The sequence below is a fragment of the Chrysemys picta genome, chromosome 3, assembly GCF_011386835.1.
Source record: "Chrysemys picta bellii isolate R12L10 chromosome 3, ASM1138683v2, whole genome shotgun sequence".
NCBI lineage: Eukaryota > Metazoa > Chordata > Testudines > Emydidae > Chrysemys > Chrysemys picta.
In genome coordinates this window covers 172466449-172483224 of record NC_088793.1, presented here as the reverse complement: position 1 = coordinate 172483224, position 16776 = coordinate 172466449, and the positions used below count along the sequence as shown (strand labels likewise).

Genomic DNA, 16776 nt, shown 5'->3' with positions numbered 1-16776 from the left:
CAGTTAATAAAAAGTAGTGTGCTTTTGTAGCCCACTGTTCAGTTACACATCCCCTTCTGTGTCTGAGCCAGAAAACTACAGCTACCAGTTAGGGGACTACCTAAAAGTGCAGGTAGGCACCTAATGGGATTTTCAAAAGTGCCTAGGTGCCTAACTTCCATTAATTCAATGGGAATTAGGGGACTAAGCACTGTTGAAAATCCTACTAATCTCCTAGCTGCATCTTTAGACACCTACATAACTTTAAAAACCTGGCCTTTTAGTCCTTCAGCTCAGCTTGTGGAGGTTATAGGTTCGGTTCCCGGTGATGACTGAGATGACTTTGCCTGACTCACTGCAATGTTTGGTACATACCCATAACCAAAGGGAAATTTCCTTAAGAGGACTAGGGAAGAGAAGCCTCTGGGTCTTTTTCTAGGTTTCACTTGTCTTTGCATCTGCTATTTTTCTTAGTTTTGCCTCCCATCTCTGTTCCTAGCTGCAATCTGGTGCCAAGCTCTTCTTCTGGTGCCTGAGGTTCTACCTCTGCCTCACTGTGTCTTTGTCCTTGACGCGTGTTGTTTTGTTGTCAGATCAGATTCTAGTTTCACTTTGCGTGCCCTGAATGTTTTGATGCAAGAACCAAGATGCATATCAAGATATTGTTTGAAAGAAGAGCAATGAACATTTCTATAGGACTTTTCATCCATAGTTCTCCAAATGTTTTAGAATTATGGGCATATATAGCTATCCCTGTTTTACATGTGTGCTAACTGAGGTACAGCAAGTTTAAGTGACTTGCTCAGACACACCATGAATGTCCTAGAGGGAACTGGGCTTTTAAGGAGTTAGGTCAGAGCTGGGACTTCATCTGTGGTTTTCCTGCAATTCAGGTCATATAACCAAGAGAGCCAGGCCTGCTGGGAAGTATAAGAGGCATCTTGGTCTCAGGGAAAGAGCTGGCAGGAACAAACCTTTTCTGGAAGACTTCTTCTGTAGTTTCCCATTGCACAAACCCCTTCCAGGCCTTTGCTGTAGCCTGTGTCTAGGCCTTTCCTGGGTTCTGCCACCGCCTCCCTTTCAGCTGTCCTTTCCCAGACCCCAGTTCCTGTGCTCCCATCTTTCCAACCCTGCCTCCCAGGTTGCCAGCTACTTAGCCTTCCTTGGGGGAGCTGACTTCTCCAATTTCAGTCAGGAGACCATTGCTGGGCCTAACAGACAGGGTTCTAATCTCAGTTTTGTCACAGACTTCCTAGCTATCCTTCTCAGGCTGCTGTCTCCAGCCTGATGTGCCTGTTCTCTGCAACCTTTGGCTCCTGCTGGAGCCCGGTCCACTCTAACCTCTGGCATTACTTCCCTTTCCTGTACTTCAGGGGTTTTGGAGTTCTCTGCTAGCTGGATGTTGCACTGGGGGTTAACACAGGGCTCACCAGTGAGATAGCAGGTGGTTCATATTGGTCAGCAATCCTGTCACAAAAAGGGGCAAAGGTTGTATTGACTTGTATCCACTCTAAAGATTCATGAATTTTCAGGCCTAAAAGGACCACTAAGGACATCCAGTCTAACCTCCTCTACAACACAAGCCATGTTACATATTTATATGTAACAAGAAGTATAGTCTTTGGCCATCATTATGGTCATTTATGGCTGTGAATTAAAATACTGCATTCAGTTTTAGACATTCCATATTAAGAAAGCCTTAGACTAGGAAGACTGTAGGGAAAGTAACAGACGTTATGGGAAGTTTGCAAAATAAGACCCGCTGTATGACCGCAGTTGAGCAAACTGAGCATGTTCATTCTACAGAAAAAGAAGACCATGGGGACACACGATACTGTCTACAGATACCCAAAGGGAAGTTATAAAGAGGATAGGGATCAAATATTCTCATTAGTTATGGTGGAAGAGAGAAAAAAAGAATGGTATTGAGCCGTATCAGGGAAAAATTTAGGTTAAATGTTAGGGGAACATTTACTGCTAAATGAACACTTAGGCAATGGAACAAGCTGCCAAGGAAGATTTTTGGAATCTTCATCATTGAAGATATTTGAGGCTAGATTAGATGTTCCTCTATCAGGGAAGGGATACTGAAACCAGTCCAGCCACAAAGTAAGGAGATAGACTAGATGAGCCATCAGAGTTTCCTGCCAAGTTCCAACCAAAATGATTCTGTGATTATTAGAATGGAAAAACCAGGCATTTTCACATGCCAGATCTGTCACTATATACTGTAATCATAAAGGCAGGCTTTCATTTGACATTTTTTAAGCTTATAGTTAATAGATTTTTTTTTCCTAAAGTTGCTTATTTGCAACACTAATTCATAGAATTCTTAGCCGCCTCCATCCATGACTTAGAATATTTTAAATTGTTCTAGAACTAAAAATACAAACTATTGGAAGAGATAAAAATAATATAAAAGCCACCCCAAAGGAAAATAGTAGAAAATTATAAATAGCTCTGAAAATGAAAACCCCCTTTACCTAACACAATATATTTCCCCAAGTGTGCCCCATACTACTTCAGATCATTTATATTAGACCCGAGGAAAACTGTAACATAGAGACACTTCATTTTTTGCAGCCTCCAGTTAGAGATTGGTAAAGGCTACACAGCCTTTCTCCTCTATATTACAGATTCAAATATAGGATGTTTCTCACTCACCATCATCTTTGCAAAATGAGTTGGCTGATTGTAGTTCAGTTCCTAGAGGATAAGTGGCATCATCTTAACTGGTACTATTCTGATTGTTTCACTGGAGTGACATGGCAGATTTGGGCCTGTGGGGAGTGGGTCAGATTTTTAATGGTGTTTAGGTGTGGAAAGATGCAGCAAGGTACTTCTGGCCAGATTTTTAATTGCCTAGTGCAATTTTTTTAAAAGCACCTAGATATCTACATCCCAATGAGATAAATGGGAGTTAGGCAACTAGGTGGCTATCTGCATCTTTAGGAACCTAAATACCTTAAAAAAATCTGTCCCCGAGTCGTCTGAAAAGTTTGAACCTCCGACCCAGTGCCTGTACTGACCAAGCCTCAATAGTCTTCTCTCTTGCATGTTTATATCAGTGCATATTGTGGAGGTGGAGATGAATGAAATAGGTTTTTGAAAATCTAAGTACATTATATCCACCGGATCACTCTTGTTTACATGATTGTTGATCCCCTCAAAGAATACTAGTAGATTGGAGAGGTATGATTTCCCTTTATAAAAACCATTTTGACTCTTGCCCAACAAATGGTGTTCATCTGTGTATCTGATAATTCTGTTCTTTACTATAGTTTCAATCAATTTGCCTGGTACTGAAGTTAGAGGCTCCTCACCATCACCTGTCCTTAGAGGGAAGAAGGCTTCCCTGGTGCCTGCTGCAGCTCAGCTTCCTGAAACTAACAGCCTCTGGCCACAGACAAGCATTGATTTGTCTCTGCAGACCTCACCCAATCTTGTACAGGCTAGTGACAGATACGCATCAACTCCCAAGAACCTCTGCCAGCATCCCTCTCTGTAGTATCCAGCCCTATCACTAGATACTCATAGAAATAACCAGGTAAACTGTTTTTGAAGACACAATGTACACTGAGCTTGCCTGGTACAACTCAGGATAAGGTCCTTTATAACAACGCAGCATTGGAATTTACTTATAGTGAAAACAAATTGTTTACTTACAAAGATTAATATTTAAGAGATAGTGAGCAAGGATAATAAGAACAACAGGTTAGATGTAAAACAACTTTAGACTCTACAAAGCGAGTTATCCCTTTTAACTCTAACAGGCTAAAATCCTCGTCTAAAGCAATTTCTCACCCAAAGCAACCTCCCAGCGTCGCTAGCCTGCAGTGCCAGGATCCAGCTTTTTCACGAATGCAATCTGCGCTATCTTTTTCGCTTGTTTAGTGAAGGATAAGGGGCCCTTTTCCATCATCTTTAATCTGCAAAGCCTTTGAAATGCCCCATTTTGAAGTGCACCCCCAGATGAGACTCTTTTCCCCCATTGCTTGTTCTCCAGTGTGCTCCTCCGGTTGGTTTCACATCCCCCCGTCAGCCTGTTTTTCCTGTTGACTTCACATGCAAATGGAGCTTCCACTGTGTTGGCTTGATTTACACGAGACAGAGATATACTTTGCATCTCCTGTCTGAAAAAAGCCTGTTTGTCAACTCTGCCTGGTTACACCGTTTAAAACTTATTTTAATGGGCACACATAACTCCTTGCACACCAACCACACATTCATCTCGCAATGCTTTATTATGACCAGTATGAGGTAAGCTTTCACTTGATAACTTACAAGATACTTTTTGGATAAGTACAATGAAAGCAGTGTGTTGGATGTAATGAATTTGGCAGGTGTGATAGGAGTTGCTGACATAGAATAGTGAACCTGTTGCCATTTGGCACCATTGGGCCTCTTTTCTATATTAGGATTTTAACAGTGTTAGCTCATGCACATTAACGTATTTTTTCCTAGTGTAGTCATAATCAATGTGTTTGTACAGTGTCTAGCAGAATGGAGCTCCAATCTTAAATGTGGCTTCTAGATGCTACTATAATGCAAAAAATAATTATAAAAAAGTGAGGAAGTTACATAAGGTGAAAACCAAACTCTGCAAAGGACTAAATTTGGCATGGGCCTTGTGTTGCCTTGGCTCTAGATTCCACAACTCAGATAAATTGCCCCAGCATAGGAAAGCCAGATAGCAGCTGTAAATGGGGTTGGAAAGAGTCGATAGTGGAGGAAGGATGGTAGCTAAAAATCTAGAGGGGAAAACACCATAGTAGACAGGTGGGTAAAATGAGAAAAGTTAACAAGAAGTTAGGACGCATGACAAAGGTAATGAAGAGTGCTCGCCACAAGTGAAAATGTGAATATTGTAAGAGGAACGTCAAATGTATTTGAACCTTTTTCAAGGGTCTGTCAAAGCTTCTTTTCAGAAAGGCTCTTTCTCTCTCCTCCTCAATGGAACTTTTGTTAGCATTAGCTTCAGAAAATTGCCTGAATTACTTGTTGTATGTAATGTTGTTGTAGCTGTGTTGCTCCTAGGATCTTAGAGAGACAAGGTGAGTGAGGTAGTATCTTTTACTGGACCAACGTTCGTGAGAGAGACAAAGCTTTCGAGCTGACACCAAGAAGACCTGAAGAAGAGCTCTGTGTAAGTTTGAAATCTTGTCTCTCTCACCAACAGAGGTTGGTCCTGTAAAAGATATTACCTCACCCACTGTGTGTCTGTGAATTATTTGTTGGTGGATATACATTCATATGTTCAGAGGTAGGGGAACTATTCCAAACAAGTTCAACCCTAGACAAGTGGAACATACAAATAGAACAACTGGCAAATTCTTACTAATCTTCAAAAGGAGCCAAGCTCAGCAGTCACCAGCACTGACTTACTGGTTTATTATAAAAGCCCTCATTGTATGATAGCCTGACTTACCTGTCGTCAGTACCACAGTGTCCTATTTAGGCTACTTAAAACATACAGGTCCATTTCACAGCATGTGTCTGTGTGTGCACATGAAAGCGTGTCAACATAGCAACAGTCATGTCTGGATAAACGTGAGCTGCTGACACTGACAATGAGTCTATTCAAGAGGAAATGGTACATTCTTCCTGTCATGGTGGTTTCCTTTAGCTGAAAAAAAAAAATAGGTCTCTGTCACTTTCAGAAACAAACTCTTTGGTTTTTAAAGTCAAATATCTTCCTGCCTTGTATTTTACATACATATTTACGAACTTCAGGGAATGTGGCTTCCCAGAGCTGTGCAGAAGGGACACTGGCAGAGGGGGAGGGGAGGAAAGGCAGTGGGGAGCCAGAGCCTGGTCTGATGATGGTTGGGAGGGCAGTCTGAGAAAGGAGGTGGTGGATGACTGGCATTTCTACTGGGGCAAGGGAGACCCTGCATTGTCTGTGGTGGTTGTGGTAATGGTGAGATGTGTGTATCTGTGGGTGGAGGAGCAGAATGATGGCTTAACTTTTCATTTCCTTGCTTTTGAGGCCATGTGTTAGGTATGTTAATCTTAACTGATACACAAAGTACAATTTTTGTGTGTGGATATATGTTATATATACCCAGATATATAGTACTTTGAATATCTTTAGTAAAAAATTATGCTAGATTTTTGAACCTCTAATATTAACTGCATTTTAATTTTCACATCCACTTGATGAACCTCCACTAAAAATAAAAAGGGAGCGTCTGTATATGGAGAGACTAATGGACTGAGCATAAGAATGGTTGCCAGGAATCACAAATGTTGCTGGTTGTGTGTCTATTAGTAATAATACATCCCCTGGAAATCAAAGCAAACATATTTTTAGAAAGAATCATTAAAATTAAATTCCAGCTTTCCACCCAGAAACATTTACCCAATGTATTGTATAGCGTGATAACTTTCACTTGCATGTTTGTGATTCCAATGTTATACCCTTTCTTATCTGTCTACTATGGGGTAATGTGACTGAATGATTTCATTCTGTTTTCCCTTTTCAATAGTATGTAACAGATATCAGCTAGTCATGCTTCTCTCCCATCATGTGATTCTTATTCTCACCATACACAAATAACTTGGCAGACTCATTTTTGCAGCAACCATCTTTGTTCTATGTGAGGCTGTTTCTTAGAATCTAGCATTATTTTTTACAACATGAAGCTAATGAATGGGAAGGCTGCACAGTATTGCACTTGGGGAATATTAAGACTTCATGTGTTTCACTTCAGAAAATAAGAAAATGTGCACATGCAAATTCCTTGATTTAGTTTGCATATTAATATATTAAAGATCAACAAGGTCCCTCACCAAAGGCTCTTAAGCACAGTAAGCTGTCATGGGGTAAGAGGGAAGGTCCTCTCATGGATCAGTAACTGGTTAAAAGATAGTAAACAAATAAATGATCAGTTTTCAAAATGGAGAGAGGTAAGGAGCGGTATCCCACAGGGGTCTGTACTGGGACCAGTCCTATTCAACATATTCATAAATGATCTGCAAAAAGGGGTAAACAGGGAGGTGGCAAAATTTGCAGATGATGCAAAACTACTCACGATAGTTAAGTCCAAAGCAGACTGTGAAGAGTTACAAAGGGATCTCACAAAACTGGGCAGCAAAATGGCAGATGAAATTCATGGTTGATATATGCAAAGGAATGCACATTGGAAAACGTAATCCCAGCTATAGCTACCAAATGATGGGATCTAAATTAGCTGTCACCACTCAAGAAAGAGATCTTGGAGTCATTGTGAATATTTCTCTGAAAACATCCACTCAATGTGCAGGCAGTCAAAAGAAGCTAAAATAATGTTGGGAATCATTCGGAAAGGGATAGATAATAAAACAGAAAATATCCTATTGCCTCTATATAAATCTATGGTACACCCATGTGTTGAATACTGCCTGCAGATCTAGTCGCCCCATCTCGAAAAAGATATATTGAAATTGGAAAAGGTGCAGAAAAGGGCAACAAAAATGATTAGGGGTATGGAGAGATTAATAAGACTAGGACTTTTCAGTTTGGAAAAGAGACAGCTAAGGGGGGAATATGATAGAAGTCTATAAAATCATGACTGGTGTGGAGAAAGTAAATAAGGAAGTGTTATTTACTCCTTCTCATAACACAAGAACTAGGAGTCACCATATGACATTAATAGGCAGCAGATTTAAAACAAACAAAAGGAAGTATTTCTTCACACAACACATAGTCAATCTGTGGAACTCTTTGATAGAGGATGTTGTGAAGGCCAAAACTATAACAGGGTTCAAAAAATAACTAGATGAGGATATGTCCATCAATGGCTGTTAGCCAGGATGGGATGGGATGCAAAACCATGCTCTGCAGTGTCCCTAGCCTCTATGTGCCAGAAGCTGGGAGTGGATGAGAGGGGATGGATCACTTGATGATGCCTGTTCTGTTCATTCCCTCTGAAGCACCGGGCATTGGCCACCGTCGCAGGACAGGATACTGGGCTAGATGAACCATTGGTCTGACCTCATATGACCATCTTATGTTCTTATATTTTCCCAGTGAAGTCAAACCCATACTAAGCTCTTTCCTGCCCCTAAACACTTCATAATCTAAATAGACCAGACAGACAAAAGGTGGGAGGGGAAAGAACAGGACAGAGAATGGAGTGACTTGTTCAAGGTAACACAATTAGGCAATGGCAGATCTGGGAATAGAAATCCTGATTCCCAGGGTGGTGCAGTTCTCCATTCCCTAGGCCGCACTGCCCCGCTCCCCCTACAATGAAGTCTTCCCTTCACTGTGCGTGTGTTGCTACAGCTTTTTTCCAATCAGGAGAAAAGCTTGGCTAATGTAAATATCCTAATATGTGTGTTGTTGCAGAGTTTTAGAGAATGAATAGTATGTAAAGTACTGTCCAAAAAAACTACCAAGAGAAGTGTAGATTGAGAATAGATGTAGTGAAGCAAATAGGAAAGAGTTCCAGTATTCTTTCCTTTTCTAAATTACATATTGCAAATGCAGTCTCATTGCATGATTTTTAACAAATAAACACCCTTGCAAAGAGACCCCAAGTTTCACTCTTTTATTAAAGGATAAACCAGACAATATAGGTCCCCTTGAAATGCTGATCCTTGTGGGCAAAGTAGGAGTGTGCAGGAATATTTATTCTACAGTGTATTCCTCTTATAGGATCAGTAAAACAAATCTGTGTTTGCTTTCTTCAGAATTAACAGTCCTCCGAAGATAGAACAAAACTTTCTTTCCCCTTTGATTTTTGGTGGTTTTCTAAAGAGTTTGTGCGAGGCAGGGGATTCAGAGCTGACAGCGCTGATTCAAACGGATGATCTGTGTGCAAAGTTTAGGTATTTCAGTAAAGTGATTTATTTTTTAAAAGCTTTGGGAACTTAAAGGCTGCAACCAAAATTTAAAAGTATGGGCTTGTCTAGATTAGGAAACTTTTCACCCATATTGGTGCAAACCCCTTATACGGACATATTGTACTAGAACAAAATGGGGCTTAAGGGAGCTCTCACTGATAACATTGCCTTTTCAAAACAAACCTTAGTCACTGGAAATCCCCATTTATTTTTTCACTAACCTGGTTATTTTCCTATTGTCTCTCCTTATTTTGAAGCGATTGCTTTTACTTTCTGATGAAAAGCCAGGGTTGCTGGCCCTGTCCTAATAATACAGGGGCAGCAGCACTACTTAGCAGGAGAGAGACAAGCAGGGTTCCTGCTGCTGTGCCCTGTGGAAATGTATCCCACTCAGGATATCTCCATATATATATATTATATTACATTATCTCCTAGAACTGGAAGGGACCCTGAAAGGTCATTGAGTCCAGCCCCCGTCTTCACTAGCAGGACCAAGTACTGATTTTGCCCCAGATCCCTAAGTGGCTCCCTTAAGGATTGAACTCACAACCCTGGGTTTAGCAGGCCAATGCTCAAACCACTGAGCTATCCCTCCCCCTATATGGAGCCAGAATACTAGTCAGAAGATTCTGAAGTACTAGTGCTTGCATCAGTGGTCAGGAACCACTGATTTAAAGACATAACCCTGTTAAGGTGCTATGAAAACAGAATGCACAGGATGTTGCTGCCTGTTTTCAGTTCAACTCAGGGTATGTGACATTTAGATGAAAAAGACAAATAGTGCAAGAAAGAGGTGACATATCACATCAGCTGCACTATCTTTGTTTTACAGTGTTCCCCAGTGAAAACCACAAATTCGCTTTGGTTTAACGAGCATGCCCTGATGACGTCAATAGATTTACACCCTTACATGATCGGGACAGGAGAGAAACTAGTCTAATCTTACCAGGGGATTTTAATTAGGTAGTTGTATTTTTTGCAGGCTGTAGTTGTGATTTTTGTTTTTGTTGGTCTACAAGTTCCCTCCAAAGCTCAAACAACAACATTCTGAGAAAACCCTGATGTTTAAAAATCTTGCATCAATCTACAAACTCTGTTATTAAGCAGCAGTCTTAATTAGGAGGTTGACATTTAATGGGCGTGAGATGTAAATCAGCACGTCACTGATTTTAATCACTGTGAATGCATGGTTTTCTTTTCAGCCTAATGAAGTATTTGAAATTGGAGATCACAGCACATTTGGATCAATGTCAATGTTCATCTCACACATTTCCAAGGTGGCTAAGATGTGGCTAATAATAATACCATGTGTTGTCCTTTTCTCTCTCAGCATGGGGCACAAAAGTAGTTTGGCCATAAAGTGATGTATTATTTACATGGTGTCAAGAAGACAGCCGGTGGGATGGCAGAAAGCCAGATTAAATCACCTCTGATTTTATATGCAGGATGTTTAGTAATAATGCTGTGTCACGCTTGATGACACTGGAAGCTGGCAAACCAGCAAATAGCACTATATGCCAAGTTCATTTTTATAGCCTTGTTTTTTATATTTGGTGATGAAAGAATCAGGCTGAACACAAAAGACAATATGTAATGTAATGTAACCCTTTCAATACTTCCAAGCAAAGCAAATGTGCCCAGAACATAGCCACCTGTTGATTAGGAGGAAGTGTAGACTAGAGCAGTGGTTCTCAACTAGGGGTTTGCGTACCCCTGGGGGTACGCGGAGGTCTTCCAGGGGATACATCAACTCACCTAGATATTTGCCTAGTTTTACAACAGGCTACATAAAAAGCGAAGTCAGTACGAACTAAAATTTCATACAGCCAATGACTTGTTTATTTTGCGTTGTATGCTATACCCTGAAATGTTAGTACAATATTTATATTCCAATTGATTTATTTTATAATTATATAGTAACGTGAGAAAATGAGCAATGTTTCAGTAACTGTGCTGTGACATCTGTGTACTTTTATGTCAGATTTTGTAAGCAAGTAGTTTTTAAGTGAGGTGAAACTTGGGGGTACGTGAGAGAAATCAGACTCTTGAAAGGGGTACGGTAGTCTAGAAAGGTTGAGAGCTATTGGGCTGGAGCACTGCACTCAGTACAGTATTCCTGACTCTGTCACTAATCTATTGTGTGACTTTGGACAAGTCATTTCACCTCCCTGCCCTTTGTCTGTCTTGGCTTTCTTTAGATTGTAAGCTCTTTGGAACAGAGACTCTCTCACTATGTTTATACAGTGCCTAGCACAATGGGACCACAACCTCAGTTGAGGCCTTGCTGTGTTACTATAATACAAATAATACACAACATAATCTGAAATTTCATTAATTGGAATGGTTGCCTCACTAAAATTGCTGTGTCAGAGTGTGGGAGCCAAAAAGGGGTTAAGAGGAGTATCCAAAATACTGGGCTTGGATTCATTTTTCCATGTCACCATAATACCCTTCTTATGAAACTAGAGCTATACACGCTCATAAAAAGCTTTGCTTTTTGTTTTAAAGGATAACGCAGCCATTGGAATCTGTGCATAGTTCTTTCAAGTTAATGCTTAGTTCAACATTCTACTTCCATTTCCTGGTAGAAAATGTTTTATATGAAAGCAACTGCAACCTTTCAGAAGGGTTCATTTACTGTTATGTTTGGTATCAGCTTTCAAAAAAATGCACTCTGTGTTTGGAATATTACCGTTTCAGTTTTTAATATTATGTTAAAAAAGTCACGTGTCGTAAGTCAGAAGTAAAATATTATGCCAGAAGTCTCTCTGCATGAATTCAGCTTGTGAGTGAGTAGTTTATCACCAAAAGTGAAGATTTGGGCTTGATCCATCAAGGAGTCTGTGGGTAACAAATAACACATTGAACCCTTGGCTACAGGAAAATGTTAAGTTGCCGTTTGATAGATGACTAAACTCTTTCAGCTTCTGAAGCACAAGAGAGCATCAAACAGACATTATAAAATATAGTGCACCTATGCTGAAGATATTTTAATAGCGATATAGTCCAAAGGTCTGGACTAAGCTTTCATTCATAATTTTCTGCTTTCTGTTTATCAACTACTTCTGCATTGTTGATTTTTGTTTGTTTGTTTTACATTGCCTAAAATTAGGAAGAATTTTTTCATAGTAGATTAGTGTGTATGTGGCGGTGGTGGGTAAGGCACGAAGGGGGTGCAAATCTGCTGCAATCTCTCACAACACAAGTTAGAGGGGTATGCATAAGGTCCCTGTGTAGGCTACTCAGCCAATGGGCTGGAATAGCTTCCACACTCTAGGGGAGAGAATTCACAGCCCCTGGCCTCTCCCCAGATCTCAGCCTGTCTATACAGGCAGGGGACTGAGTTTGTCCTGTACTGTATTCATGCCGGGTGGTTCTTTGGAACATGAAGGGTGAAGAGTCCTGGCCTGTAAAGAAGTTACTCAAATTGTTTAGTCTGATCTCATCAGAGAAACTGTTTTGTTTTTTCCCCCTCTCCACATCATAATGGTACCAAGAGATGTGTGGGAAATGTAAAAATATTAGTTGCTTTCTCGATATTGTTTGTTTATTTAGTAAGTGTTGATGTTACTGTAAAAAACATGGCGTGAGACGTAGTTCAAGACTTATAGGCCACACGTAGACACTGAGCCTGAACCTCACGGGAATCAGCATCCCGCACACGAATGCGGCTCGCAGGACTGGGCCTGCTCACTGCCATGCAGATGAGCCTGATCCTGTGCGCTGCGGAGCACACACAACTCCCAGCGAAGGGCTCAGCACTTGGCAGGATCACGCTCCAGAGCTCAGGCTGTGGAGTTGTGTGTGGGGTGTCACAGCCCAACCAGTTTTAAGCAGCTAGGGTTGCCACCTGGCCGGCTGGTTTTGTTATTGCCTTGTTGATTGCCAGTTGCAAAGGGCTGGGTTTTTTTCTGTCTTACAAGTGTGTGGGGGGGAACAACCCCCCCCCCCAACCCTGGCACATTGCAACCAGCAACAATAAGCTGTGTGCATGCAGGGTGGTGCCAGTGGCTGTGCAGAAATCTTTTAACTATAGCAAGCAGGTCACAGGGCTGGGAGCTCTGCCGTGCAGCTCCGGGGTCCTGCTCTGCTGCTGGTCTGAGGGGTCAGGCTGCTGGTGGTGGGTGTCACCTGAGACTGGGGAAGAGGAACTTCAGGCTGCTGGGTGTGTGCAAACTGTAGGGAGTAAATCTGTGGTCCCCCACTTTAAATAGCACTCTAAAGTCGTCGCTTCAGAGAGCGGGACTTCCAAAAATCTCAGTAACAAAGTCTTGTGCACATTGGATGAACTACAGCAATCTAAATTTAGCATTCATAATTATAATAGAATTATTTATATTCCATTAGTGTCTAGTTGCCCCAATCGAGACTGGGCCCCCATTGTACTGGGCACTATCCATATACCCATAGCATAGTATGAGACAGTCCCTTTTGCTAAGACCTTACTTTTCTCTTGCCATTTGTCTTGTCAGTTTAGGTTGTATGATTTATTTGAGGTGGCTGAAGAGGGCCAATTATGTTTCATTGGAAATTCTGAAAAAAATAATTCCTCTCCCCTAAAATTTCCCAGGAAAACATGTTGGTTTTTCAACAACAACAACAAAAAACAAAACAAAACAAACTAAACCCAAACAATCCCCCTCCCCTCGAAAATCAAGAATATTTTCAAAAACTGTTTTATTGGGGGGGGGGGGAATTACTCCTAAAGTTTACATTTTTCAGTTTCAGAAAATTTCTACCGAAATGAAAAATTTTCCATGGAAGTGTTCATTTGATCAAAAACACATTTTTTACTGTTTTTTTTTTTTTTTGTAGTCACTATTATTTATACCAACTTTGTCGATAGGGAATTGAGGCATAAAGAGACTTTCTCAGGGTCACACAGAGTCTGTGAATGAATCTAGATCTGTTGGGTGCCAGGCCAGTGCCTTAACCACAAGACCATCTTACTTCATGAACAAGGTATTGATAATTTTCTGAATGTCTCAGCATTTAAACTCCACCCATTCTTTTATTCTGTCTGTCTTTGATGAACTCAACTCTGAGATAGTTGAGCATTAGTAAAGATAACATCATTAATATTTATTACATATATTATTCATCTGCATCTGTAATGCATTTTCAGTGCCTTGAAGATGTAACGTGCTATAAAAGTGCTCTCTATCATTATATCTGCAAATGTGATTTGTGGCATCCCAGGAATTACTCACACAGAACTGTTTATTTTGCAGTTTTGATTCCTTTTTTGTGCATGTGCAGGAGTACTTGTGAATGCATCCATCTGGGAATGATTTCATTGTGAGAAGAAACCTTCCACTCTACTAGGAGAGAGGGCAGAATGAAAATCATGGAATGCATGAGAAGAAAGCGCTAAAGTCATTGTTTGACAGCACTGTGGGTCCACCAGAGATGGAAACCAGAATAGGGATTTTTACATCTAAATTTTATATGCTTCAAAAGATCCAAATGATGAGAAACAAATGTACAAAAGTTCACAAAAGGAATGGCTGCTTAAAATAAATAAATTAAAAAGCCCCAACTAGCCAAAAATAAAAACAGAAAAACCCACCCGCAACCCCCCTAAAAAATCAGCTAAAAATGACTCTTGCTGTTAGAACAAATAGAACCTTAGAAAAGGATGTCTGTCTGTACAGCTATTCTCCAAAGCATCAAAATGTAAAGATTTGCAGGCATTCTCAATATATTTTTGATCTCACATGTTTGTCAATAAGTTATTTTTGCAAAATGTTCTTGTCAGTTTTGATTAGCGTTACACTCATTCATTAACTACTAGTAATAGTTGTGATTAGCCATTGGAACAAACTACCAAGGGAAGTGGTGGATTCTTTATCACTTGAGGTCTTCAGACCAAGACTGGCTGCCTTTCTGGAAGATATGCTTTAATCAAACACAAGTTATTGGGCTCAGTGTAGGGGTAACTGTCAGGAATGGGGCCTGCAGCAGGCTGCCTGATTAGCTGCAGAGGCCAGCTCTTCAGCCAGCCAGCCAGCTTCCTGGCTTCTCAATATTCATGCCCACCATTGAGCCTGCTGCTGTGTTACCTTGTTCCTGCTGCTCCTACCTGGCACCCAGCCTTGCCTCTGCCCTGCCCCTGCCTTGAACCCCTCCTTACTTGCTAGCCTGCTCACTCCAGTTCTTGACCTCTGGTTTGACCCTCAGCTCTGGCTCTTGACTACACACTCTGACTTGACCCTTGGCTCTGGTACTCAGTTTTGGTCTTCCAGTTTTATGCTTGGCCTTGGCTCCCGATGACTGACTATGGCTCTGACTCCAGCTGCTGGCCACGAGGTCTGCTGTGTGCTTTGGCCACAAGGCTAGACTGTCCTTGTGACGGGTTGGATCACAGAAACCCCCTTGGGGCTGCCAACTGATGTTCCAAGACTACTTCTGCCCCTGCTTTCCCTACCAGCGTGGGACTCCAGCACCCTGTCTTGTTGACCCAGACAAGCCAGTCTGCTCCAACACAGACCCAGGGTCTGAAACATGTGCCCCAAAGCTGCAGACTTAACTGAAAGCAACTTAAGAAGTGTTCCTGTCTCTAACACTCAGATGCCCAATACCCAATGGGGTACAAACCCCAAATAAATCAGTTTTACCCTGTGTAAGCTTTATATATTTATAATTTATAACCTCATAAATTGTTCGCCCTCTATACCGCCGATAGAGAGAGATGCACAGCAGTTCCTCCCTCCCCCAGGTATTAATACATACTCTGGGCTAATTAATAAGTAAAAAGTGATTTTATTAAATACAGAAAGTAGGATTTAAGTGGTTCCAAATAGTAACAGACAGAACAAAGTGAATTACCAGGCAAAATAAAATAGAACACGCAAGTCTATGTCTAACACAGTAATAAAACCCCTCCTTCTCAATAGAAATGCACCAGGTTAAAGATGGATTCCAGTTCAGGTGACATGATCACATGTCACTGTAAGACTTCATTATCCACTTGCCCGCACACACGTATACAGGAAGACTTACAAGTAAAACAGAGCCAGCTACAGTCAATTGTCCTGGTTAATGGGAGCCATTAAGATTCCAAACCACCATTAATGGCCCACACTTTGCATAACTACAATAGGACCTCAGAGTTATATTTCATATTTCTAGTTTCAGATACATTTATACAAATAGGATGACCACACTCAGTAGATTATAAGCTTTGTAACAATATCTTACAAGAGACCTTTTGCATGAAGCATATTTTAGTTACATTATATTCACACTCATCAGCATACTTCCATAAAATCATATAGAGTGCAACATCACAGTCCTCATCCTGGTTGACTGACTGGGTGAAATTCTATGGCCTATGTTATATAATAGGTTAGAATAGATGATCAGATGCTCCCTTCTGGCCTTAAACTCTATGAATCTATGACCTGGACAGAGTCTAATGAAGTGGTAATCTTGTCTTATGACTGTTCTTCTTGATATTGAGAAAGCATGACTGAAAAAAGATATTCAAGCCGGATGCTGAAAAGATCGTTGTTCCTGGCTATCCTTAAATCTTTCAAATGTTTTTCTCTCTCTCTTTTTAAACCATTCTGTCACATTGGTTTCATCATCAAAAGTCGTTTTGTCCCATTGAGGCTATAGTCAAGTACAAGTACTCATACAATACTTTTGATTTCAGGAATATCTGCAAGCCTCGGTCTGTGCTGAAACATACCTGTTTTTAAAAGTCACATAACTTAAAAAAACCCAACTAACCAGCCAAAAGTCCCCCTGACGCAAACATTCCCCTGCCCTCCCTCTGAAAATAAGGAAAGATCGAGAATTTGAATGGATCTAGAGACCAGACTATGGTCTCACCCACAGTCGTGGTCCTTCAAGTTCATTGTTGAGCCTCATTAGAAGGGGAGTGTGGGGAAGCTTGCGCTACTTGCTTGTTGTGTGGACACAGAGAGAATTTAGGCTTTCAATATTTTCAGGAAGGAAAGTTTG

General features: G+C 40.9%; 1 long non-coding RNA gene across 2 annotated transcripts in view; it reads left to right on the top strand.

Annotated features, from left to right (window-relative positions):
• LOC135982069 (uncharacterized) overlaps positions 1-14842 on the top strand; it is a 39418-nt gene extending 24576 nt beyond the window's left edge. Inside the window, exons 3-4 of one of the 2 annotated variants that reach the window (XR_010599277.1) lie at positions 13624-13770; positions 14040-14842. This is a non-coding gene — a long non-coding RNA (uncharacterized LOC135982069). The remainder of the gene's footprint in view (positions 1-13623; positions 13771-14039) is intronic. The other variant, XR_010599276.1, reaches the window with a different exon arrangement.
• Positions 14843-16776: the final 1934 nt, after the last annotated feature.